This window comes from Mustelus asterias, chromosome 22 (genome assembly GCF_964213995.1).
Source record: "Mustelus asterias chromosome 22, sMusAst1.hap1.1, whole genome shotgun sequence".
Lineage (NCBI taxonomy): Eukaryota > Metazoa > Chordata > Chondrichthyes > Carcharhiniformes > Triakidae > Mustelus > Mustelus asterias.
In genome coordinates this window covers 51,236,599-51,262,705 of record NC_135822.1, presented here as the reverse complement: position 1 = coordinate 51,262,705, position 26,107 = coordinate 51,236,599, and the positions used below count along the sequence as shown (strand labels likewise).

Sequence of the window (26,107 nt, the reverse complement as noted above, 5' to 3'; positions counted from 1 at the left end):
GGAGCCGAGAAGTAGATGGAGTCTTGGTAAGAAAGGGGTGCTGGGTATCGGGGAGAGGAAGTCTGCCGATTGTAGTCGTTCATTAAATCAGACATGGCGTTATTAAAGTGCGGTCAGTCTCGAGGGGCTGAACAGCCTACTCCTAGCCGCACGGTGGCACAGTTGTTAGCATTGCTGCCTCACAGCTTGTTGGGGACCTCGGTTTGATCCTGGCCTTGGGTGACTGTGTGTGTGGAGTTTGCACTTTCTTCCCATGTCTGCGTGGGTTTCCTGCAGGTGCTCCTGTTTCCATTGTCCAAAGATGGACCTGGGTAAGCTACCCCTTCAAACCTTTGGTGCAGAATGATGGGCCAGTTTGCCTCCTTATGATCTGTTGAGATTCCTGCTCTCCATGTGTAAGTAAATGAAACAGCAGTAAATCAGAATTCAGACAGCAGGGGAAGAGTCTGATCCTTAAGTTATTTAAGTAGAAGCAATGTTAAAATGAAAATTGACTGACAAATTGCCATTGACTTCATCCAAATAATTCAGGTGAGGAGAATGATCCATTAACAATGGTGAAAAATCTAATCATGTAATCTTTACCGCCCAGTAACTCAAATTCCAGAAACAAAACGTTTTTATTTTTCAAATTATCACCGGTATGAAATCACAGTGAGGAGGAGAGGGGAGTTAGATAGGATTTGAGAAATAGCAGCACCGAGTTACAACTGGGGTGTTAAGGAGAGGCTGCGTAAAATGCCAGAATCAGAGCAGTGGAGAATTTCAGACTGGCGTTTACAAGAAAGGTTCAAATTCTGTGACTCCTAAACGAGAAGAATGGAAATTTTAAATCAAAGACATCTGAGGACTGGGGGCCATTATGAGCACACAGTGATATCTGGAGTCTGGTGGGATACACAGTAAAGGCAGCAGAATTGGAGTAGCTGAAGATAAAGGGCAATGTGGAGGGCCCAGCAGGAGAACATTAGAACAGACGAATGTATGGGTTGATATTTCTGCACTGACAATTATGCAGGAAATGGAGTTCAGCTTGATTCTGAACACTGAAGTCACAGATAGTCTGGCAGGGTCTCAGTCAGCGGCTGGGAGAGCAATAAAATCAGGTAGTGATGAGATGGAATGTGTCAGGGTAGCAGACAACGGCGTTAATTTTTCCAATGTTTAAGGATGGAGGGAGTAAATTACGTTCCAAAGGCAGAGGCAGGAAATCAAGAAGTGAATGAACTCAATCTTATATTCCCCATGAAGACGGACTTTCCACAATGAAAAAATAGGGGCAGCATTCTTTTGAACACGATTCTGGCAGATGGAGTACAACGTTGGTAAATGTCAGGTCATCCATTTTGGTCGGAATAACAGCAAAATGGACTATTATTTAAATGGTAAAAATTGCAGCATCTGGGATACAGAGGGACCTGGGTGTCCTTATGCAAGAATCATAAAAAGTTGGTTTGCAGGTGCAGCTGGTAATTAAAAAGGCAAATGGAATTTTGTCCTTCATTGCTAAAGGGATGGAGTTTAAAAACAGTGAGGTTATGTTGCAGCTGTATAAAGTGCTGGTGAGGCCACACCTGGAGTACTGTGTACAGTTTGTCTCCTTACTTGAGAAAGTATCTACTGGCACTGGAGGGGGTGCAGAGGAGATTCACTCGGTTGATTCCGGAGTTGAGATGGTTGGCTTATGAGGAGAGACTGAGTGGAATTCAGAAGAATGAGGGGGGTACCTTCTATAAACATGAGATTATGAAGGGAATAGATAAGTTAGAAGAAGGGAAGTTGTTTCCACTGGCGGGTGAAACTAGAACTAGGGGGCGTAGCCTCAAAATAAGGGGAAGCAGATTTAGGACTGAGTTGAGAAGGAACATCTTCACACAAAGGGTTGTGAATCTGTGGAATTCCCTGCCCAGTGAAGCAGTTGAGGCTACCTCATTGAATGTTTTTAAGGCAAGGATAGATACATTTTTGAACAGTAAAGGAATTAAGGGTTACGGTGAGCAGGCGGGTAGAACATAGAACATAACAGCGCAGTACAGGCCCTTCGGCCCCCGATGTTGCGCCGACCAGTGGAACCAATCTCTAGCCCCTCTAAACTACACTATTCCAATATCATCCATATGTTTATCCAATAACCATTTGAATGCTCTTAATGTTGACGAGTCCAATACTGCTGCAGGCAGGGCATTACACGCCTTTATTACTCTCTGAGTAAAGAACCTACCTATAACATCTGTCCTATATCTCTCTCACCCCTCAATTTAAAGCTATGTCCCCTCGTGCTAGCCATCACCATCCGAGGAAAAAGGCTCTCACTATCCACCCTATCTAATCCTCTGATCATCTTGTATGCACCTATTAAGTCACCTCTTAACCTTCTTCTCTCTAACGAAAACAACCTCAAGCTCCTCAGCCTTTCCTCATACGATTTTCCCACCATACCAGGCAACATCCTTGTAAATCTCCTCTGCACCCTTTCCAACACTTCCACATCTTTCCTACAATACGGCGACCAGAACTGTATGCAATATTCCAAATGCGGCCGCACCAGAGTTTTGAATAGTTGCAGCATGACCTCCTGGCTCCGAAACTCAATCCCTCTACCAATAAAAGCTAACACACCGTACGCCTTCTTAACAACCCTATCAACCTGGGTGCCAACTTTCAGGGATCTATGCACATGGACACCCAGATCCCACTGTTCACCCACACTACCAAGTATCTTACCATTAGCCCAGTACTCTGTATTCCTGTCATTCCTTCCAAAGTGAATGACCTCACACTTTTCCGCATTAAACTTCATTTGCCACCTCTCAGCCCAGCTCTGTAGCTTATCTATGTCCCTCTGTAACCTGCCACTTCCCTCCGCACTGTCTACAACGCCACCGACTTCAGTGTCATCCGCAAATTTACTAACCCATCCTTCCACGCCTTCATCCAGGTCATTAATAAAAATGACAAACAGCAGTGGCCCCAAAACAGATCCTCGCGGTACACCACTAGTAACTGAACTCCAGGATGAATATTTCCCATCAACCACCACCCTCTGTCTTCTTACAGCTAGCCAATTCCTGATCCAAACCACTAAATCACCCTCAATCCCATGTGTCCGTATTTTCTGCAAAAGCTTACCATGGGGAACCTTATCAAACGCTTTGCTGAAATCCATATACACCACATCAACCGCTTTACCCTCATCCACCTCTTTGGTCATCTTCTAAAAGAACTCAATAAGGTTTGTGAGGCACGACCTACCCTTCACAAAACCGTGCGGACTATCCCGAATCAGATTATTCCTTTCTAGGTGATTATAAATCCTATCTCTAATAATCCTTTCCAATACTTTGTCCACAACAGAAGTAAGGCTCACCGGTCTATAATTACCAGGGTTGTCCCTACTCCCCTTCTTGAACAAGGGGACAACATTTGCTTTCCTCCAGTCTTCTGGCACTGTTCCTGTCGACAATGACGACACAAAGATCAAAGTCAAAGGCTCTGCAATCTCCTCTCTAGCCTCCCAGAGAATCCCAGGATAAATCCCATCCGCCCCAGGGGACGTATCTATTTTACCCTTTCCAGAATTGCTAACACCTCCTCCTTATGAACATCAATCCCATCCAGTCCAACAACCAGCATCTCAGTACTCCCCTCGACAACACTGTCCCTCTCCAGTGTGAATACCGACGAAAAATATTAATTTAGTGCCTCTCCTATCTCTTCAGACTCCACGCACAACTTCCCACTACTGTCCTTGACTGGCCCTAATCTTACACTTGTCATTCTTTTACTCCTGACATACCGATAGAAAGCTTTAGGGTTTTCCTTGACCCTACCTGCCAAAGACTTCTCATGTCCCCTCCTGGCTCGTCTTAACTCTTTCTTTAGGCCCTTCCTGGCTAACTTGTAACTTTCAAGTGCCCTAACTGAGCCTTCACGTCTCATCTTAACATATGTCTCCTTCTTCCTCTTCACAAGAGATTCAACCTCCTTAGTAAACCACGGTTCCCTCACACGTCTGCTTCCTCCCTGCCTGACAGGTACATATTTATCAAGGATGCGTAGTAGCTGTTCCTTGAACAAGTTCCACATTACAATTGTGCCCATCCCCTGCAGTTTCCTTTCCCAACCTATGCCAGCTAAATCTCGCCTAATCGCATCATAATTTCCTTTCCCCCAGCTATAACTCTTGCCCTTTGGTATATACCTATCCCTTTCCATTGCTAAGGTAAACGTAATCGAATTGTTGTCACTGTCACCAAAGTGCTAACTTACCTCCAAATCTTACACCTGGCCTGGTTCATTACCCAGTACCAAATCCAATGTGGCCTCGCCCCTTGTTGGTCTATCCTGCACACATTGGGCAAAAACCGACCCCTCTAAAGTACTCGAACTACAACTTTTCCAGTCAATATTTGTAAAGTTTGTAAAGTTAAAGTCCCCCAGTACATCTACCCTGTTACTTTCGCTCCTATCCAGAATCATCTTTGCAATCTTTTCCTCTACATCTCTGGAACTTTTCGGAGGTCTATAAAAAACTCCCAACAGGGTGACCTCTCCTTTCCTGTTTCTAACCTCAGCCCAAACTACCTCAGTAGACGAGTTCTCATCAAATGTCCTTTCTGCCACCGTAATACTGTCCTTGACTAACAATGCCACACCTCCCCCTCTTTTACCACCTTCCCTGCACTTCCTGAAACATCTAAACCCCGGAACCTGCAACAACCATTCCTGTTCCTGCTCTATCCATGTCTCCGAGATGGCCACAGCATCGAAATCCCAGGTACCAACCCATGCTGCAAGCTCACCCACCTTATTCCGGATGCTCCTGGCGTTGAAGTATACACACTTCAAACTGCCTTACTGCCTGCCAGTACACTCCTGCGACTCTGAAACCTCATCCATGACCTCACTAATCTCAACCTCCTGTACACCGGAGCTACAATTCAGGTACCCACCCCCCTGCTGAATTAGTTTAAACCCTCCCAAAGAGCATTAGCATATTCCCCCCCAAGATATTGGTACCCCTCTGGTTCAAGTGCAGACCATCCTGTTTGTAGAGGTCCCACCCACCCCAGAAAGAGCCCCAATTGTCCAGGTATCCGAATCCCTCCCTCCTGCACCATCCCTGTAACCACGTGTTCAACTGCTCTCTCTCCCTATTCCTCTCCTCACTATCACGTGGCACAGGTAACAAACCAGAGATAACAACTTTGTTTGTTCTAGCCCTAAGCTTGCACCCTAACTCCCTGAATTTCTGCCTTACATCCCCATCCCTTTTCCTACCTATGTCTTGAGTGCCTATGTGAACCACAACTTGGGGCTGGCCCCCTCCCCCTTAAGGATTTCAAAAACACGATCCGAGACATCGTGGACTCTGGCTCCTGGGAGGCAAAACACCAAACGCGAGTCTCTCTCATTCCTGCAGAATCTCCTATCCGTCCCTTTAACTATGGAGTCCCCAATGACTAATCCTCTACTCCTCTCCCCCCTTCCCTTCTGAGCCACAAGGATAGACTCTGAGCCAGTGACCTGTACACCATGGCTTACCCCTGCTAAGTGTCCCCCCCCCCCACCGCCCCCCACGGCCACTGTTGCTTCCCCCAGGTAGGCTGCTCCCCCCAACAGTACTGAAACAGGACTACTTATTTTTCAGGGGCACAGCCACTGGGGTACTCTCTCGTACCTGACCTTTCCCCTTCCCCTTCCTAACCATGACCCACTTGTCTGTCTCCCGTGGCCCCGTTGTGACCACCTGCCTATAACTCCTATCTATCACCTCCTCATTCTCCCTAACCAGACGAAGGTCATTGAGCTGCAGTTCCAGTTCCAGTTCCCCTTAGGAGCTCGACGCACCTGGCGCAGATATGGACGGCCGGGAGGCTAGCTGACTCCAGGACCTCCCACATCCGACACTGAGAACAACAAACTGGCCTCACAATCATAATTCCCCCTTTCTTCCAATGGCACAGTAAAAACTGTCCAAACCTACCCCACCTCTGCCTGTTTACGCCGAAGCCCGATGAGCCAAAGCCCGTCTGCTCTCACTCTGCTTCCCACTCACTCCGCTGCCCGCTCAAAAGTACGGCCTGCTTTTAAGCCCTCAAAAAACCTTCCCAGGCTTCTCCTGGGCCCACTTCCTGTTTCGGAAAAAAAACTCTCCGATTTTTAACACAAATTTAACTGAAAAATAAATAAATCAATCAAATGCAGAAACACACTCCCTCACCCTGCTCCTGTGGAACAATGGGTAAATGGAGCAGAGTCCGTGAAAAGATCAGCCATGATCTTATTGAATGGCGGAGCAGACTCGAGGGGCCAGATGGCCGACTCCTGCTCCTAGTTCACATGTTCTTATGCCAGCTTCTATTCTGTAAGATTGAGACTACAACGATCTAATATTGATACGATTCTAACAAGTAAACTAAGTGTTGTGGTAAATTATGTGGGCAAAATTGAGTCAAAAAATGAGATAATCCAGTTTATTCCTGAAAGCATTGATGAGATTACGTTTAGAATATTGTACACAGTTGTGGTTCCCTCAGTGCAACAAAATTATTGCAGCTTCTGGAAAGAACAACTGGAATAGTTGGCATGATTGTCTGGTTGGACGGGGACCCATTGCAGAAAGTGGATCCATCTTCACTGGAAAAGAACAGTTTCAGAGCCTGATTACGGATTTCTATTGACTCGTTTTGCCACAAGGTTTTGAAGCTAAGTGAGTTAAAATGCTGTCTTGAACGACAGGCCCTTTCACCTCTCCCCTGTAATTTTTTTCGCCGTGTCTCAACCAAAGGAGCTCTGCAGCAGAGCTCCTGGCAGAACGCAAACTAAGTATCTGGTGAGCAGGTTATTGCTGAGCAAGTCCCACTGCAAGCACTGTTGAAGATACCTTCCATCATTTTGATGACAGTGAATAGACTAATTGAATGGTCATTCCTGGATTGGATTTGTCCTGTTTATCATAGACAGGCCTTCGCTGGCAATTTTTCCATATTGTTGGGTTGATGCCAGTGTTGTAGCTTTACTGAACAGCTTGGCTCACAGTGCAGCCTGTGCTTGAGCACAAAGCTTCAGCATCACAGCCAGGACGTTGTCAGTATTCCTGCTAACCAAGCATTAAGTTATTCCTTTAGATTATGTGGAGGGAATTGAATTGGCTTTTCTCTGATATTGGGGATCTCATGAAGAGGCTGAAATGAATCACTCAGTAAACGTGTCTGGCTGAATATTATTGCGAATTCTTCAGCCTTGTCCTTTGCTCTCATGAGCTGGGCTCTGCTGTTTTTGAGTGGAACTTTGCAGAATCCCCTCCTCCACATGTTTGCTGTTTAATTATCCAACATCATATGCCGAGTGTGGCAGGACAGAAAAGCTTTATGCTGTGTCAGCTCAACTTATCTATCGATCTGTAGCATGGTGAGGGGTTGTAGATTCACCAGGTTGGCACATCATCTTTATGTATCCCTGCTGCTGTTCCTGCAATGCTCTTGTAGTAATTTAGAAAAAGTCAGTTTCCTCTCACCAGAAACCCTTTAGTGGGACGAACAAGATGAGCTGCAACCATGGCTGAGAGTAAGTAAGTCTGTACCTTGGGACCTACAACAACAGTCTGGCTTAAAGCAAAAGGTTTTAAACTCCAATCGCTACCTTCCCATTGGGCAAGCCTCCTTTTGCTCAATAAGTGACTTTATACTCCACAAAGCCCATGGGCAGATCTATCAACAATCCACCCGTGTTCTTCATAACACTTCTCCTCCTCCCCCCTCCAACACCCCCATTGTGAGGAGATACTTTCTGCCACTCAGCATTTGGTCTGCAGTGTATTGAAGGCGGGCCTGGGTCAGGCGATGTGAAGTGAATAGGGACCTGTTTCCGAGGGAGCATTGCAGGCTCAATGATGTGGTCTCCTTCTTTGGTTTTGTTGTAGCCTGGACACCTGCGTCTTCAGCTTTCATCTCGGAGTCCATGCCGTCATTATCTAGAGAGGCTAATGCGGACTCAGCTTTGAGTTGGGGGCCAACATTGGAAACGGCTGTCTCCCTGGCTGGTAGTGAGACCTGTTCAGGAGTGGCCAACCTGCCTCTGAGATGATCCAGCTGTTAATTTAAGTTTAACCCTGGGCTTTAAGCTTAAGCTACAGGCCTCGTTTTCGACGTAACAATTCCAGGGACCCAACTGGGGCCATCGCTGAAGTTGATTGTGTGAATTAGATGACCTGTTTCAAACACTCTTTCTATCCTTGCAGAATCTTGATTTCGCTTCTGATTTCTTGATGGGCCTCCACCCTCCCTGCCAGTTTTGGAAACAGTAGAATCAGTCTGGTATGAAACTGTTATCCCATTAACAGTTCCAGAGAGGCAACTCCATTTGTTAGTGGTGTGGTCCTCTCGTCAAACAAATATCATGCCAGTTTGCTCTCCATGGTTGTCATCAGTTGTTTTTCTCATGCCATTTCTGAAAGTTTGCACCGCTTGTTCCGCCAATCTCTTTGACGACGGGCCAGTAAGTGCTGGTCGGATGATAGAGAGCCGAAATCCTGAAAATCATTGCTAGTAATGGCCATGCCATTATTGGAAACCAGGACTTCTGCTGTCCCATAAGTACAACAGCTTCATCACAATTTATTGATCGTAGCCGAGGAGAAGTTGTAGAACACGTGCAGTGCATGTCCAACCATTTGGAGTGTGTATGTACCATGGTTAAAAACATGGAACCCATGAAGGGCCCTGGAAAGTCCACATGTATTTGGACCCATGGCCTGCCAGACCATGCCCATGGGTGTAGAGAGGCTGAGGGGGGAAGCGATTGATTTTCTCAGCACAAGTCACACTGCTTCTCCAAGTCCGTAATGACGGAGTCCAGGCTGGGCCAGCAGACGGAGCTCCTGGCCAGCATTTTCATCTTTGATACTCCATGATGGCCATTATGTAGTTCCATTAATATTGGATGTCATCCTAGGGTGGAGCAACACTTGAGACCCTCAATGACCCCATCCTCAACACTGCTAGTCTGTCTTAGCTAGGTCAGGTTGCATTTCTTCACAGGGTCATCATTGGAATCCATCATGTAGGATCAAATGCTGTAGATTGATTGATGGTTCAAGGCTCTTAATCTGCCTTGCAGGGACTGGCAAACTCCAAATGATTGAGTGTCATCACGACCTGATGCAATGCTGGTAAAGGAAATAGGCTTGTGGGCAATGGGATGCGACTCATTGTATTGGCAATCTGGGTTCCAGACTGGTGCTCTGTACGACATTTGTAGGCGGCCATTAAAAGGCCCAACACTGTATCTGGATAGAGACAATAAGGGGGTGCCTTTTCCTGTTTGAAACGTCCCAATAAGAATTTGTGTTTGGTAATGATTGTGAAATGTCTACCGTAGACATACTGATGGAACTTTTCCACACCAACCCTTCTTCCTCAATCTGAGAATATCTTCACTCTACATCCAGAAAGATCCAGGATGCACACACACGATGGGCTTCTCCGTCCCATCTTTCTAGTTCTGTAAAAACACCGGCCCAACCCTGTACAGGGAAACGTTGCACATCAGCACAAGTTATTTGTCGGCATCAAAATGGGCCAATAAGTTAGATTACAATAAGCTGACATTTGACTTCGGCGAGAGCCTCTGCCTGTGGAGCTTCCCAGGGCCATCTCTGTATTTTCATAGTAGGGCGTGCAAGGGGGCCAGCATAGAAGGCAAATTCAGGATAATTTTTCCATCATCAGTTACGAATCTCAGAAAGAATTTCAACGCTGTGGAGTTCCTTGGAGTTGATGCTTCCTTGATTGTTTTTCACCTTATCCTTTACTGGGTCTAACCCATTGCCATCTACCTGGTAGTCCAAGTAGGTTACTTCAGCTGCTTGGAAGATGCATTTCTCCCTCAAGCACACTCCCATTTTTGAAAATCTCTGCAAGACGTTTTTTTGAAGTATGCCAGATGTTCCTGTTCCGAAGCCCCCACGACCAGGACGTCATCTATCTACACTGCCACATTGGGTTGCCCTTGAAGAATGTTCTCCATGATTCATTGGAAAATGACATGCTGATGAGATCGACGGGCAAGCGAGTTTACTTGTATTGTCCCTTGTTCACATTTCATAGAATCATAGAAAACTTACAGTGCAGAGAGAGGCCATTTGGCCAATCAAGTCTGCATTGACCACAATCCCACCCAGGCCCTACCCCCATATCCCTACATATTTACCCACTAATCCCTCTAACCTACGCATCTCAGGGCACTAAGGGGCAATTTTAGCATGGCCAATCAACCTAACCCGCAGATTTTTGGACTGTGGGAGGAAACCGGAGCACCCGGAGGAAACCCACGCAGACACGAGGAGAATGTGCAAACTCCACACAGACAGTGGCCCAAGCCGGGAATCGAACCCAGGTCCCTGGAGCTGTGAAGCAGCAGTGCTAACCACTGTGCTATTGTGCTGCACTGGTGATTTCTTATCACATATTTTTAGGAGGACTCATCCAAGCCGAAGAGAGAGGTGGCCCATGTTCAAGTTGGAGAACATCTGGCCACCTGTTGAGTTAGCATAGAGGTCTTTGATTCTGAGCAGGGGTGCCTATCGAGTTTGGAAAACTGGCTCACTGATAGTTTATAATCCCTGTGACAAAATGATTTGCTGGGTTGAAAAAACAGCCACTACCCATTCTGCAAATTGCACAGGCCTTATTCTATCTAAACTTTCAAGAGATGCCAGTTCAGTTTCCAATTTCTCCAGCATGGAGTATGGAACTAGTCTTGCCCTAGGTTTAGCATCGGGGTCGATGCTGATCTTGGCCTTGGCCCCTTTTGCTTTTTCAAGGCCTTCTTGAAAACTTCGAGGGCATCGACTGGACTTTGTACAGTCCCCCAACACCGAGCGTAAAGATCTCCAACCGCATCGGCCAGATCTTCTGGAGCCAATCTCTCCCCATGAAGCTTGATCCTTGTGTGTGGGGGCGAGTTGATTACTGCCTTTGCGTCACCAAGACCACTGTGGTGTTGTTTTGTTTGTACAAGTTCCCATGACTCTTAGGGTCATCATTGCCTTTCGTTGACTGTTTCATGGTGTTTTAAAGCTCCGATCTTGCCAGGGATCCTTTAACACCTGGGTTATACAATGACACTCTCCCTAGCTGGATGACTTTGCTGCCTGACACCCCTTGTAGCTCCAGAGCACTTCTTCTGCATTGTTCTGATAAGGGTATTTGAATTATTTGTTGTAAATAACAGACTGAGTTTTGCCAACAGCATCTTTTGGCGGCACGGTAGCACAGTGGTTAGCACTGCTGCTTCACAGCTCCAGGGTCCCGGGTTCGATTCCCGGCTTGGGTCACTGTCTGTGTGGAGTTTGCACATTCTCCTCGTGTCTGCGTGGGTTTCCTCCGGGTGCTCCGGTTTCCTCCCACAGTCCAAAGATGTGCGGGTTAGGTTGATTGGCCAGGTTAAAAATTGCCCCTTAGAGTCCTGAGATGCATAGGTTAGTGGGATTAGCGGGTAAATATGTGGGGGTAGGGCCTGGGTGGGATTGTGGTCGGTGCAGACTCGATGGGCCGAATGGCCTCCTTCTGCACTGTAGGGTTTCTATGATTTCTATGATTCTATGTGCTGGTGGCTAGCCTGGCCTTCGTGTCTTCCAAACTTAGGAGTTAGATGCCAGGTTGGAGGTGTTTGTGTATCTGTTTTCGTATAACGGAGACCAACTAGGGATGTACCCAATGTCCATTATGGGTTCGTCATTTATCAATAAATCTGCAATTATGAGGGCAAACTTTGTTATGGTGATGTGATTCCGTTGTATATCCCTGACTCTGGAAGAGGGAATAGCAGCATGATACGGTCAGGTATTGGCCATGGTTTCTTCACTTGGCAGCACGCATTTTGCCTATTCCTAAAATTTCACTTTGGCTGTACCCTTTGGCAGTACTTGTAATAATTTATTGTCTGTCATCGCGCAACTCGCTGGCGTATGTTCTGTAACACTCTTAGGGTCATCATTGCCTTTCGTTGACTGTTTCATGGTGTTTTAAAGCTCCGATCTTGCCAGGGATCCTTTAACACCTGGGTTATACAATGACACTCTCCCTAGCTGGATGACTTTGCTGCCTGACACCCCTTGTAGCTCCAGAGCACTTCTTCTGCATTGTTCTGATAAGGGTATTTGAATTATTTGTTGTAAATAACAGACTGAGTTTTGCCAACAGCATCTTTTGGCTAGTTATGTTATTTATGCTACATACCAATCGATATCGCCACAATTCATCGAGAGGCAGCATGACTTCACAAATGTTCTGCTAATTTTCATAATCCAGACAAGAACTGGGTGACTGGTTCCCGAGAGGTTTCTCGGCCACGTTGAAGCACTATCTCTGGAGTATAACAGAGGGCTTCGGGTCACAAAGGTTTTTCCCTGGGTCGACGAGCTCATCAAAAGTTTACGTCAGGGACATGCGGCAAGCTTAAACTTTTTAAATCACACTGAATGTCAGGGCCTCACATGTTGTCAACAATATTACATTTGTTTTTCATCTCCTTCAATGTTGCTAACATGACAGTAGTAATGCATGCACTCTGCACACTGTTATCATAGGGTTCAGGTTTCCCAAAAAGAAACAGAATTGCTTTTCATGACTGAAGAAGATTCTTGACCGATGGCTGTCGCTTGCAGAGAGGAACAAAACGTTTTTTTATTCACTCCTCATCGCCAATGCAGTAAGCCATCCAAATCCACCTTCCCATGACCAGAAACCATTGATTGAAAAGCAAAAGGAAGAGCCGCAACCACGACTTACCGCAAGCAAGTCTGTATCCCAGGACCTGCAATAGGTGTTCGGTTAAAGCTTCCGCTCAAGCAGGAAGTTTGTATTTCGAAAAGCCCACGGGGAGATCTAATGTCTATCTCCCATGTCCTTTATGGCCATCGTAACACTCGTCTACACAACTCAGTGAACCAGGGCTAAGCCTCTGATTTGATTTTAATGGTGCAGTGATGGATGCGCCATGCTATTATCAAATAGACTGTGGTGATAAGCAATGCTGCACCTGATAAATCAACCACATTGGGCGAGGGCAAAGCATCACACAACACCACACCCACTCTTCAGTTTAAAGGGTTTAAATAAGTTACTTCATCTCCAACACAGACTGTGTGCTGAGTCTTACCAACACGGCCATGGACAAGTGAATCTGCCACATCCTCAGCCTGGATGATCAGTCTTTCAAGACTGGAAAGTTCTGTCAATAATTGTGCTGCCAAGACATTCTTGATTGAAGAGATTAAGCTGCTTTGACTCTTTTTCTAAACCATTTATGAGGGCAGTGAATAGTCAACCATGCTTGTGTGTGTCTGGATCCACATAAAGGCCAGCTTGAGTCAGAACAGCAGGTTTCCTCAGCTAAAGTCACAGGTGATGTGCCTGAAGATTGGAGGGTGGCAAATGTTGTGTCTTTGTTGAACAAGGGCTGCAAGGACAAGCCTGGGAACGACAGGCCGGTGAGCCTCACATCTGTAGGGGGTAAGTTGGTGGAAGGTATTTTGAGAGACAGGATGGACAGGCATTCAGAGACGCAATGACTGATTGGGGACAGTCAGCATAGCTTTGTGAGTGGAAAATTATGTCTCAAATTTGATTGAGCATTTTGAAGGGATAACCAAGAAGGTAGATAAGGGCAGTGCAGTTGATGTTGTCTCCATGGACTTTAGCAAAGATTTGACAAGGTACCACATGGTAAGTTGCTGCATAAGGTTAAATCTCACGAGATCCAGGGTGAGGTAGCCTTACAAAATTGGCTTGATGACAGAAGACAGAAGGTGGTTGTACAGGGTTGTTTTTCAAACTGGAGGCCTGTGACCTCAAGGATCAGTGCTGGGTCAACTGTTATTTGCCATTGATATTAATGATTTGGATGAGAATTTAGTAGGCATGGTTAGGAAGTTTGTAGATGACACCAAGAATGGTGGCATAGTGGAAAGTGAAGCAGGTTATCTCGGATTGCAACGGGATCTTGATCAATTGGGCTAGTGAACTGACGAATGGCAGATGGAGTTTAATTTAGATGAATACGAGGTGATGCATTTTGGTAGGTCAAACCAGGGCAGGACTTAGTTCATGGCAGGGTATTGGGGAGAGTTATAGAACAAAGAGATTGAGGGGCACAGGTTCATAGCTCCTTGAAAGTGGAGTCATAGGTGGACAAAGTGTTGAAGAAGTCATTCGGCATGCTTGGTTTAATGGGTGAGAACATTGAATACAGGAATTGGGACGCCTTGTTGAAATTGTATAAGATATTGGTAAGGCCACACTTCGAATACCATGTACAGTTCTGGTCACCCTATTATAGACAGGAAATTATTAAATTAGAAAGAATGCAGAAACGAATTACAAGGATGCTACTGGGACTTGATGGTTTGAGTTATAAGGAGAGGCTGGATAGACTGGGATTTTTCTTTCTGGAGCATAGGAGGCTTTGGGGTGATCTTATAAAGGTCTATAAAAATAATGAGGGACATAGATCAGCTTGACAGACAATATCTTTTCCCAAAGGTAGGGGAGTCTAAACTAGAGGGCGTAGGTTTAAGGTTAGAAGGGAGAGATACAAAAGGGTCGACAGGGGCACTTTTTTCACAGAGGGTGATGAGTGTCAGGAACAAGCTACCAGAGGTAGTAGTAGAGATGGGTACAATTTTGTCTTTTAAAAAGTGTTTAGTCAGTTACATGGATAAGATGGCAAGAGAGGAATATCGGCCAAATGCGGGCACTTGGGCCTAGCTTAGGGGTTAAAAAAGGGGCAGCATGGACAAGTTGGGCCAAAGGGCCTGTTTCCACACTGTAAACCTCTATGACTCTAAAGGGCCTTCGCGAAACAAATTGTTTTTGACGAAAATCAAATATTATTTAATGTACAAACTGCCACATTGAGATCAAAGCATGTTTCATGGTGTTTAACAGCTCCGATTTCACAAGGGGTCCTTTAACACCTGGTTTAGACAAGCACTCTCTCTTGGATTTCTGGATCTTGAGACCAGATCTCTAGTTTGAATATCCAGTAAAATACCAATATGCTGCTGTCCCCATGTGTGGTGAGTGCAGCTTGTTGTGAAGTATCCAAAAGGATTTACAGATCTCAAAATTCCCAACCTCTGAGGATTCTCTCTCCTCATGCCTGGGTCCGGTGTAGACTAAAAACAGGAATTTTATGAGTCAATACCTCCATTATCAGTGCAGTATGTGATTACTTGTTTGCCAGAACATGATCTGGACAGAATCAGCTCTTCGACCATCATTTGTCTATGTATCCTGAAAGTTCTGTACTGATCGAAGTAATGTATTCTGTGTTCCTCCCACTTACCCGATGTTCTTGTCTATTGAAAATCCACTCGAATGTTAACAATAAGCTGACTCTATCCACTCCTCCTCTAATCGCTGGCTCTAGTCTGTCCTGGTAGAATTTTGTCAATCGGAACAACTGGCAATCATCACAATTTGTCAGGAACTGAGTGATTTTGGATCTGTAAACACAAATGGAGAAAAATAAACATTCAATGAATTTCTATGTTGTTACACTTCACTTTACAAGAAGCAACTGAAGCCCCCTGTGAACCGGAGTATCAAACACCTTCTGGGAACACAGAAACACTGAGTGAAAGCATATTTGACCTTCCCCCTGTAACAAACTTAGCCCCAAATCCATGAACATCCATTGTGAAAGGAGGATTTCAATTCCAAATATAAAAATCAACATTTTTTTTTCAATTGTTCATCATTGGATGTGGGGGTTGCTGGTAAGGCCTGAATTTGTTTTCTATCCTTTATTGCCATTGGAAAGCTAGTGAGACACCGTCTTGAACCGCTGCAATGTACACTCAGTGCTTCGAAGAAGGTAATGCCAGGACTGTTATTCAGTGACAGCGAAGGTATGGAAATGTAATTTCAAGTAAGGATGGTTTGTGGATTGGAGGGAAACTTTCAAATTGCAATCTTCCCATATAGCTGCTGCCCTTGTCCTTCAAGGCTGGCAGAGGTCGTTGATTTGGAAATGTTGAAGGAGCCTTGGTGAGTTGCTGCAGTGCATCCTGTAAATGATGGTGAAAGTTGATAGCAGGAGTTTTTACAAGTATTCAAACAGGAAGAGAGCAGGTACAGTTGGTGCTGGTCATGTGGAGAGTGACAATGGGGAGAGAATAGCAGATAATAATGAACTAGCGGATTAAAAGAACAAATAATTGGCTGCTGCCGACACTCGAGGATACAAAAGCATTCTGTAATTGCTGTGGGACAGCTGTGAGGAGAGAGGAGCTTGATGAAGTTGCAATCATGAGAAGGTACTGAGCAAACTACTAAAGTGTCAGCTGACAGATCTCCAGATCGTGATGGCATTAATCCTCGGATCTTAAAGAGGTGGTTGATGAGGTACTGGATGCATTGGTGTTAATTTTCTAAAATTCCCTAGTTTCTGAAATGGTTCCATCAGGCTGAAAACCTGATAAACCCGACATCTGGGCGGCACGGTGGCACAGTGGTTCGCACTGTTGCCTCACAGCGCCAGGGACCCGGGTTCAATTCCGGCCTCAGGTCACTGTCTGTGGAGTTTGCACGTTCTTCCCGTGTCTGCGTGGGTTTCCTCCTGGTGCTCCGGTTTCCCCTCTCAGTACAAAGGTGTGCGGGTTAGGTGCATTGGCCATGCTAAATTGCCCTGTATCCCAGGATGCATACATTAGAGGGATTTGTGGGGTAAATTCGTGGGGTTACGGGGATAGGGCCTGGGTGGGGTTGCTGTCGGTGCAGACTCAGTGGCGCGAATGGCCTCCTTCTGTGCTGTAGGGTTTCTATGATTTCTATTAAATTTAACCCGTCTTCAATAAGGGATGTAGGTTAAAAAACAGGATACTTTAGACCAGTTATTTTGACTTCTGTCACAGGCAAGGCATTCAAATTGATCATTAAGAAGGTCTGACCTGGACACTCAGGGAAACTCAAGGAAATCTGGAAGAGTCAGCATGGAAAGGGAAATCGTGCTTAACTAATTTATTGATGTTCCTTGAAGGATCAATGACACTATGTATAATGAGAAGCCTGTAGACATGCTGTACTTGGATTCCAGAGACCATCTGATGAGGTGCCACATCAAAGTGGAAAATAAAAGATCACAGTGGAGGGAGTAACATCATAGCACTGATAGAAGATTGGCTTGCTGGTAGACAACAGAGTATTTATGAATGGGTGCTTTATCTGATTGGCAGGCTGGGACGAGTGGAATGCTGCAAGCGTCTATGCTGCAGCATCAATTTGTTACAATTTTTTTGAATGAAGTAGATGAAAGAAGCGAAGGCATCAAGGTTAAATTTACAGATGACACAAAGATCAGTTGAAAAGGTTATTGTGAAGAGGATATAAAGAGGTTCTACATGGGTGAGTAAAACTGACAGATGGAGTATTATGAGGGAGAATGTGAAGCTGCTTGCTTTGGCAGGAAGAATACAATAAACAGTATTACTAAACAGGAGAATGGCTGCAGAATTCTGATGCATTTGGATTTGGGTTTTCGAGTGCATGAGATTTGCAGGGACAGCAAGTAATTAAGAAGGCGAATGGAATCTTGTCCTTTATTTTGAGGGGACTTGAAGATAAAAGGATGTTATGCTTCAGTTTTACAGGGCATTGGGAAGACCACATCTCAAATGGCTGTCCATAGAAACCATAGAAAATTACAGCTCAGAAACAGGCCTTTTGGCCCTTCTTGTCTGTGCCGAACCATTTTATGCCTAGTCCCACTGACCTGCACTTGGACCATATCCCTCCACACCCCTCTCATCCATGAACCCTTCCAAGTTTTTCTTAAATGTTAAAAGTGACCCCGCATTTACCACTTTATCCGGCAGCTCATTCCACACTCCCACCACTCTCTGCGTGAAGAAGCCCCCCCTAAGAAGCAATCGGGAAGACAATCCCCTGGGGCGGTTCCCCTCCATAATAGGTTTTCGGTGCTGGAGGCTACAGTTGAGGAGGAATCAACTGAGCATAGAGAGCAGATCTCTGGGGGTGAGCCGAGTGAGAAAGCTCAGGTGGTTAGGGGCTGTAAAAGACTGGGCCTTGTGATTGGGGACTCCACAATTAAGGAGACAGATAGGAGGGTCGGAACTAAAGGTAGGGACTCAGGGTTGGTGTGTTGCCTACCAGGGGCTGGGGTCCGGGATGTGTCTGACAGGGTATTCAGGACTCTTAGGGGGGAGGGAGATAAACCACAAGTTATTGTACATGTGGGGACACACGACATAGGGAGGATAGGGGAAGGGGATATTAGGCAGGGATTTATGGAGTTGGGGTGGAAACTAAAGGCCAAGACTGACAGAGTGGTTATCTCTGGACTCTTGCCTGTACCACGGGATAGTTTAGAGAGGAATAGGGAGAGGGAAGGTTTGAATTCATGGCTGAGGGGATGGTGCAGGAGGGAGGGGTTCAGGTACTTAAGCAATTGGGGCTCGTACTGGGGAAGGTGTGACCTCTATGAGAAGGATGGTCTACACCTTAATCAGAAGGGGACCAATATCCTGGGGGGTAAATTTGCTAAGGCCATGCAGGGAGGTTTAAACTGATTCGGGGGGGGGGAGGGATCCTGAGTAGTGGGGCTGAAAGTGAGGGATGCATGGATGGGGACTGCAATGCACGGCATTGCAGAGGTGGGGTGGAGCAGGGTTTGAAATGTGTATACTTCAATGCCAGGAGTATTCGCAATAAAGTGGGTGAACTTGCAGCGTGGATCAGTACCTGGGACTTCGATGTTGTGGCTATTTCAGAGACATGGATAGAGCAGGGGCAGGAATGGATGCTGCAGGTCCCGGGGTTCAAATGTTTTAGTCGAAGTAGGGAAGGAGGTAGAAGAGGGGGAGGGGTAGCATTATTGGTCAGAGATTGTATCACAGTGTCAGAGAGGAGGTTTGATGAGGACTTATCTGTTGAGGTAGTATGGGCGGAGATTAGAAATAGGAGAGGAGAGGTCACCCTGTTGGGAGTCTTTTATAGACCTCCTAAAAGTTCTAGAGAGGTTGAGGAAAGGATTGCGGAGTCAATCCTGCTTAGGAGTGAAAGTAATAGGGCAATTGTTATGGGGGATTTTAACTTGACTAATATTGACTGGAATTGTTATAGCTCTAGCTCGTTAGAGGGGTCAGTTTTTGTTCAAAGCGTGCAGGAAGGTTTTTTGACTCAGTATGTAGACAGGCCAACTAGAGGTGAGGCTATATTGGATCTGGTGCTGGGAAATGAGCCAGACCAGGTGCTAGACTTGGAAGTTGGTGTGCATTTTGGTGATAGTGACCACAATTCGGTTACGTTCACCTTAGTGATGGAAAGGGATAGGCATGAATCTCGGGCCAATGGTTTTAGCTGGGGGAAGGGTAATTATGAGGCTATTAGGAGAGAATTAGGAAACATAGGTTGGACTAGGAGATTATAGGGACTGGGAACGTCCGACATGTGGAGTTTTTTCAAGGAGCAGCTACTGCGAGTCTGTGATAGGTATGTCCCTGTCAGGCAAGGAGGAATTGGCAGGGCTAGGGAACCGTGGTGCACCAAAAAAGTTTCTTTGTTGGTTAAAAAGAAAAAGGAGGCTTATGTTCGGATGAGACGTGAGCACTCGGGTAGTGCACTAGAAAGCTTTAGATTGGCTAAGAGGGAGTTGAAGAGCGAGCTTAGAAGGGCTAAAAGGGGACATGAGAAGACTTTGGCGGATAGGGTTAAAGAGAATCCTAAGGCGTTCTATAGGTATGTCAAGAACAGAAGGTTGGTTAGGGCAAGTTTAGGGCCAGTTATAGATGGCAGAGGGAAGTTATGTGTGGAACTGGAGGAGATTGGTGAAGCATTGAACCAATATTTCTCTTCGGTGTTCACGCAAGGGGACATGAATATAGCTGAGGAGGACACTGGGTTGCAAGGGAGTAGAATAGACAGTATTACAGTTGATAAGGAGGATGTGCAGGATATTCTGGAGGGTCTGAAAATAGATAAATCCCCTGGTCCGGATGGGATTTATCCAAGGATTCTCTGGGAGGCAAGAGAAGTGATTGCAGAGCCTCTGGCTCTGATCTTCAGGTCGTCGTTGGCCTCTGGTATAGTACCAGAAGATTGGAGGTTAGCGAATGTTGTCCCATTGTTTAAGAAGGGGAACAGAGACTTCCCCGGGAATTATAGACCGGTGAGTCTCACTTCTGTTGTCGGCAAGATGTTGGAAAAAATTATAAGGGATAGGATTTATAGTTATTTGGAGAGTAATGAATTGATAGGTGATAGTCAGCATGGTTTTGTGGCAGGTAGGTCGTGCCTTACTAACCTTATTGAGTTTTTTGAGAAAGTGACCAAGGAGGTGGATGGGGGCAAGGCAGTGGACGTGGTATATATGGATTTTAGTAAGGCGTTTGATAAGGTTCACCATGGTAGGCTTCTGCAGAAAATGCAGATGTATGGGATTGGGGGTGATCTAGGAAATTGGATCAGGAATTGGCTAGCGGATAGGAAACAGAGGGTGGTGGTTGATAGTAAATATTCATCATGGAGTGCGGTTACAAGTGGTGTACCTCAGGGATCTGTTTTGGGGCCACTGCTGTTTGTAATATTTATTAATGATCTGGATGAGGGTATAGTTGGGTGGATTAGCAAATTTGCTGATGACACCAAAGTCGGTGGTGTGGTAGACAGTGAGGAAGGGTGTCGTAGTTTGCAGGAAGACTTAGACAGGTTGCAAAGTTGGGCCGAGAGGTGGCGGATGGAGTTTAATGCGGAGAAGTGTGAGGTAATTCACTTTGGTAGGAATAACAGATGTGTTGAGTATAGGGCTAACGGGAGGACTTTGAATAGTGTGGAGGAGCAGAGGGATCTAGGTGTATGTGTGCATAGATCCCTGAAAGTTGGGAATCAAGTAGATAAGGTTGTTAAGAAGGCATATGGTGTCTTGGCGTTTATTGGTAGGGGGATTGAATTTAGGAGTCGTAGCGTTATGTTGCAACTGTACACAACTCTGGTGCGGCCGCACTTGGAGTACTGTGTGCAGTTCTGGTCCCCACATTACAGGAAGGATGTGGAGGCTTTGGAGAGGGTGCAGAGGAGGTTTACCAGGATGTTGCCTGGTATGGAGGGGAGATCCTATGAGGAGAGGCTGAGGGATTTGGGATTGTTTTCGCTGGAAAGGCGGCGGCTAAGAGGGGATCTTATTGAAACATATAAGATGATTAGAGGTTTAGATAGGGTGGATAGTGATAGCCTTTTTCCTCTGATGGAGAAATCCAGCACGAGGGGGCATGGCTTTAAATTGAGGGGGGGTAGTTATAGAACCGATGTCAGGGGTAGGTTCTTTACCCAGAGGGTGGTGAGGGATTGGAATGCCCTGCCAGCATCAGTAGTAAATGCGCCTAGTTTGGGGGCGTTTAAGAGATCCGTAGATAGGTTCATGGACGAAAAGAAATTGGTTTAGGTTGGAGGGTCACAGTTTTTTTTTTTAACTGGTCGGTGCAACATCGTGGGCCGAAGGGCCTGTTCTGCGCTGTAATGTTCTATGTTCTATGTTCTATGTTCTAATATTCCTTTAAACTTTTCTCCTGTCACCCTTAACCCATGCCCTCTGGTTTTTTTCTCCCCTAGCCTCAGCGGAAAAAGCCTGCTTGCATTCACTCTATCTATACCCATCAAAATCTTATACACCTCTATCAAATCTCCCCTCAATCTTCTACGCTCCAGGGAATAAAGTCCCAACCTATTCAATCTCTCTCTGTAACTCAGCTTCTCAAGTCCCGGCAACATCCTTGTGAACCTTCTCTGCACTCTTTCAATCTTAGTTACATCCTTCCTGTAACTAGGTGACCAAAACTGTACACAATACTCCAAATTCGGCCTCACCAATGCCTTATATAACCTTACCATAACACTCCAACTTTTATACTCGTTACTCTGATTTATAAAGGCCAGTGTACCAAAGGCACTCTTTACGACCCTATCCACCTGTGACGTCACTTTTAGGGAATTCTGTACCTGTATTCCCAGATCCCTCTGTTCAACTGCACTCTTCAGAGTCCTACCATTTACCCTGTACGTTCTTCTTTGGTTTGTCCTTCCAAAGTGCAATATCTCATACTTGTCTGCGTTGAATTCCATTTGCCATTTTTCAGCCCATTTTTCTAATTGGTCCAAATCCCTCTGCAAGCTTTGAAAACCTTCCTCACAGTCCACTACACCTCCAATCTTTTTGTATCATCAGCAAACTTGCTGATCCAATTTACCACATTATCATCCAGATCATTGGTATAGATGACAAACAACAATGGACCCAACACCGATCCCTGCGGCACACCACTAGTCACAGGCCTCCACTCAGAGAAGCAATCCTCCACAACCACTCTCTGGCTTCTTCCATTGAGCCAGTGTCTTATCCAATTTACTACCTCCCCATGTAGACCTAGCGACTGAACCTTCCTAACTAACCTCCCATGAGGGACCTTGTCAAAGGCCTTGCTGAAATCCAGGTAGACAACATCCACCGCCTTCCCTTCATCCACTTTCCTGGTAACCTCCTCGAAAAACTCGAATAGATTCATAGAGAAATCATAGAAACCCTACAGTGCAGAAGGAGGCCATTCGGCCCATTGAGTCTGCACCGACCACAATCCCACCCAGGCCCTACCCCCACATATTTTACCCGCTAATCCCTCTAACCTACACATCCCAGGACTCTAAGGGGCAATTTTTAACCTGGCCAATCAACCTAACCCGCACATCTTTGGACTGTGGGAGGAAACCGGAGCACCCGGAGGAAACCCACGCAGACACGAGGAGAATGTGCAAACTCCACACAGACAGTGACCCGAGCCGGGAATCGAACCCGGGACCCTGGAGCTGTGAAGCAGCAGTGCTAACCACTGTGCTACCGTGCCGCCCCAAACATGACCTACCACGCACAAAGCCATGCTGACTCTCCCTAATAAGTCCCTGTCTATCCAAATATTTGTAGATCCTATCCCTTATCACACCTTCCAATAACTTGCCCACCACCGACGTCAAACTTACTGGCCAATAATTTCCCGGATTTCTTTTGGAACCTTTTTTAAACAACGGAACAACATGAGCCACCCTCCAATCATCCGGCACCTCCCCCGTGAATACTGACATTTTAAATATGTCTGCCAGGGCCCCTGCAAGTTCAACACTAGCTTCCCTCAAGGTCCGTGGGAATACCCTGTCCGGTCCTGGGGATTTATCCACTCTGATTTGCCTCAAGACAGCGAGCACCTCCTCCCCTTTAATCTGTAAAGGTTCCATGGCCTCCCTACCAGTTTGCCCTATTTCCGTAGACACCATGCCCGTTTCCTCAGTAAATACGGATGCAAAAAAACCATTTAGTATCTTCCCCATCTCTTTTGGTTCCATACACAGTCTACCACTCTGGTCTTCAAGTTGACCAATTTTATCCCTCACTATCCTTTTGCTCCTAACATACCTATAGAAGCTCTTTGGATTTTCCTTCACTCTGTCTGCCAAATAGCAGATGGAGTTTAATTTCGATAAATGCGGGGTGATGCATTTTGGTCGATCGAACCATGGTAGGACTTACTCAGCTAATGGTAGGGTGTTGGGGAGAGTTATAGAAGAAAGAGATCTCAGGGTACAGGTTCATAGCTCCTTGAAAGTGGAATCACAGGTGGACAGAGTGGTGAAGGCATTCCGCATGCTTGGTTTCATTGGTCAGAACGGTCAGAACATTGAAGACAGGAGTTGGAAGGTCTTATTGAAGTTGTACAAGACATTCTTACGGCCACACTTGGAATACTGTGTACAATTCTAGTCACCCTATTACAGAGAGGATATTATTAAACTTGAAAGAGCGCAGAAAAGATTCATGAGGATGTTACCGGGACTCGATGGTTTGAGTGAAAAGGAGAGGCTGGATCGACTGGGACTTTTTTCTCTGGAGCGTAGGAAGCTTAGGGGTGATCTTATAGAGGTCTATTAATTAATGAGTGGCATAGATGCGGTAGATAGTCAACATCATTTCTAAAATGTAGGAGGGGGGATCTAAAACTAGAGGGCATAGATGTCAGGTGAGATGGGAGAGATTTAAAAGGGTCCAGAGGGGCAATTTTTTCCACACAGGGTGGTGAGTGTCTGGGACAAGCTGCCAGAGGTAGTACGAGAGGCAAGTACAATTTTGCCTTTTAAAAAGCATTTGGACAGTTCCATGGGTAAGATGGATATTGAGGGATATGGGCCAAACGCAAGCAATTGGGACGAGCTTACTGGTTAAAGAAGGGCGGCATGGACAAGTTGGGCCAAAGGGCCTGTTTCCATGCTGTAAACCTCTGTGACTTGATGGATATTGTGCCCAGTTAATGAGCTCATTATTTAACAAAGATATTTGTGCATTAGATGCTATTGAGGGGAAGTTAACTCGGCTGATACCCAGTAAAAATGGGTTGTCTTATGAGGAAACGCGAGACAGACTCGGCTTGTTTCCTCCAAAGTCTAGGAAAGTGAGCGATGACTTGATTGAAGCCTATAAAATCCGGCATTGACAAGGAGGACATGGAAAGGATGCTTCCTCTTGTGTGTAAGTCGAGAACTTGGGGACGCTATTTCAAAACTTGGAGTTGCCTTTTTACGTCAGAGATGATGAGAATTGTTTTCTTTCTTTCAAAGGGCTGTACTTTTCTGGAACGCTCTGTCTCAGAAGGCATCGGAGGCATGGTCACTGAATAGTTGAAGATGGAGCGAGATCAATTCTCGTTGGGCAAGCAAATCAAAGGTTGTTGGGGATAGACAGGAACGTTGATTTCGAAACACAAATGTATCAGTGATGATCCTATTGAATGACTGAAGCAGTGAAGGGGCCAAATGGCCGACTTCTGCTCCTATTTCATCTGTTTGTAAGAACTGTTTGTTCTCACTTTTCCACATATCTTTCCGCTGTCATTGATGGGTTCATGGTACGGACGTTAGGGCCCTTTCCTTCTGAAGCCCAGAGTGAGAAACTCCACTCCTGATCGAGCCTTGCAGTTTCACATTGACCAGCCTTCTATGTTCTTACTTCCCTCCTTACCTGACCCAGCACAGAACAATTCAGATATCACAAACTCATGCCTTGGTTTTTTTTCACTCCAGTGCTTCAGCTTTAACAGCCCCTCTTATGAACATCCTTCCATCTGTGTCACTACTTCTAAACATTGATCTTTTCTGGTCTTTCCTCCTTCTCAAAGATGATCCCACCAGTTCCAGGATATTCTTTCATCTGGTACAAAGGAAGTAACTGACAGTTGTGATGTGCCAGGGCTGTAGAAGAATCTGTCTATTCCCCTGACAACAGATACTCCGACCACTATCACTCTCCTATTTCTGTGGCCCAGATGTCACACTGTTACTCAGGAATACTTTGCTCGAGTCACTTTTTGTCAAGCTTACGATGCCCAATTCCAGTTGTCGATTGAACAGTTTGAGTATGCCGGAGCTCCCTCAATCTGTGACTGTGATCTCACTCTAGATCAGGCTTGTTCACCTTTACACCTCAGGGGCCATAAGTGCATTTTTCAATCACTCAAGAGGCCGAATTTCGGAGAGATAACAAGTGGAAGATCCTGATTTTCTTTGTCTGTTAATTCAGCTGGAAAAGTGGGATATAGACCACCAGCTGCACTGTCGGATTTTCATGCCAGACTTTTTGACAATTCGCAAAGCAAAACAGGAGGCGGCTCCCAGAGAACCAGCTCTCAAAATATTGTCATCCCGATGTCAGAAAAAAATGATAAAAAATAAAACGACCCCTCGGACCCCCACCCCACTGAGACACAGAGAGCCCTCCCCGCACTGAGACAGAGAACCACCCCTTCCCTGAGAGACAGAGCTACCCTCACCCACTGTGACACAGAGCAAACTTCTACCCCTCCAACTGAGACACAGAGCGACCGTCGCCCCTCACCACAGATTTTCTCCCTTTTCCATGCATGGAACTCACTTAGAGACACGTAAGTCATGGTGCGCGATCTCCCACCCTCTGAGACAGAGCCCTCGCATGATGTGGAGTGGGTGGTGATGAGTGTGAATGCATACGTCCAGTCTCAATTTTCTTTCTCACT

At 45.8% G+C, this 26,107-nt stretch overlaps 1 pseudogene; it reads left to right on the top strand.

Moving 5' to 3' along the window:
- The window catches only part of LOC144509695 (scavenger receptor cysteine-rich domain-containing protein DMBT1-like), a 391,264-nt pseudogene that overhangs the window by 208,165 nt on the left and 156,992 nt on the right, over positions 1-26,107 (top strand).